The sequence below is a fragment of the Phocoena phocoena genome, chromosome 13, assembly GCF_963924675.1.
Source record: "Phocoena phocoena chromosome 13, mPhoPho1.1, whole genome shotgun sequence".
Classification (NCBI taxonomy): Eukaryota; Metazoa; Chordata; class Mammalia; order Artiodactyla; family Phocoenidae; genus Phocoena; species Phocoena phocoena.
The window spans coordinates 12,713,033-12,714,849 of NC_089231.1; the positions used below are offsets into that span (position 1 = coordinate 12,713,033).

Sequence of the window (1,817 nt, forward strand, 5' to 3'; positions counted from 1 at the left end):
TTGCAGCCAGTTCAGCCAACTGTGCTCTTTTCCCCATGGGCGCCCAGTGTGCAGTAGCTGCAAACAGCCTCCTCGGTAGTGTGTGCAGCCTGTTGCCTGTACAGGTTACCCTAAGGTACCTTGAAGACAGCCCTTTCCAGTCGATATTCATGACTAGCGTGCCGTCCCCAATCTAGGCTGCAGACAAGTATGCACAGGGCCTTTGGAAAGCCCGAGGGCACAGGGGCCAGGGTCCACGTTGGCCAAGTCATAATGTGCGTCCGCACCAAGCTGCAGAACAAGGAGCATGTGATTGAGGCCCTCCACAGGGCCAAGTTCAAGTTCCCTGGCCACCAGAAGATCCAGATCTCCAAGAAGCGGGGATATACTAAGGTTCATGTGGATGAATTTGAAAACATGGTGGCCGAAAAGCAGCTCATGACCCTGGAAGACTGTGGGGTCGAACACAGCCCTAGTCGTGACCCTGGACACATGGCGGGCCCTGCGCTCCTGAGCGCCTTGGCGCCATGCCCTCCTTACTCCTGCCCGCCGGTAAATCCTATTTCCCTGTCAAGAAGAACAGAAAAGATATTCATCAAACAAATGTTCTTTGGAGGAATATTCACCTAAATCACCTACCTGGTTTTGGGACTGGCCCTGGCTTCCTGCTATAGGAACCAAAGTGGGGAGATCCTACTTTTCTTCATTAGGTGGCAGACGTCATGTGGGCCCTTGACTAGCCTTGGTTTATCAGGTGCTGCCACCCAGGTCCTTCAATCTTGAGCACCACCAAGATGGCAGGACGTTAAAAACAGGATCGCAGCAGCATCGATAGCATCTGACTGGATGGTGAAACGGCTAATTACGTCATTGTCTACGGTCTCATGGAATGAAGTGTCCGGTGAGGACAAGACATTGGGGAACTACTTTGCAGCTGCTGTACAACAAAATGAAGGCATGAGAACTTCAAGGACTGCTAATTGGAAACCCAGGGATCCTCCGTGACTGTGCTAAAAGAAACATTTGTATTCAGAGTACTAAAGTAATCAAAAGCAAAACTCAGTATTTGATCCTGCAGGTTGCCAAATTATATCAGTGGAATTCACAGGTTCACCAAGATTATTTTATGTGAACGTAAGGAAATTCAGTAGAGTAGGATCCATACTATCGAAATATGTATATTGGTGAGAGCTTGGAGGATTCTGAGTATCAGGCAGTATCTCGAGAACTATGTGTGGGAATGGATTATGTCGGTGATCAGCCAAGAAAAGAGTCTGATTTCAGATATGATTGAATCTATCAGTATGGGTTCAGTCAACACAGATTCTGAATTTAGAATTTTCATTTGAGCAGCCAAGAGTGATTTTAATTGTTTGCTTTACTGGTTGAAGAAACTGAACTTGACAGTCGACCACTCTGAACTCCAGTTAAGATGATGTGAAAGAAAGAACCCAGTATCTAGGAGGAGAAATGCTGGAGTGGATATATCACGTGAGAATCACTCACAAAGCCACAAGTTCCTGGAGAAGACCCAGAACCCAGCCCCTTGACCAAGGCACTGATAGATGAAAGGAAGGCATTTCAGAGTGGTTTTTTGGGTCCTTGATTTCATTGGAGCTGGAAACGATCTTTTGGTTGCAGAAGCCAAGCAGTGGCAATTAGCCAGCACAAGCCGGGTGGACTTGGTCACCACATGAGGCTGCAGGGCTGGCGTGATAATCAGGGTGGTCTTTCCTGCAGAGATCTTGACCAGTGATTCAAGGGTGGCAGGGTCCTTAGGATCTTCACTAAGGGCTGCTGTGTTGGTATAACCAAAAAGCTCGTAAGCAGAGGTCTTC

The 1,817-nt window shown here is 47.9% G+C and overlaps 1 non-coding gene across 1 annotated transcript; it reads left to right on the forward strand.

Annotated features, from left to right (window-relative positions):
* Nucleotides 1-132, forward strand: LOC136133374 (small nucleolar RNA SNORA70). Its single transcript, XR_010656518.1, has one exon. It is a non-coding gene; the product is annotated as a small nucleolar RNA SNORA70 (small nucleolar RNA).
* The last annotated feature ends 1,685 nt before the right edge of the window (nucleotides 133-1,817 follow it).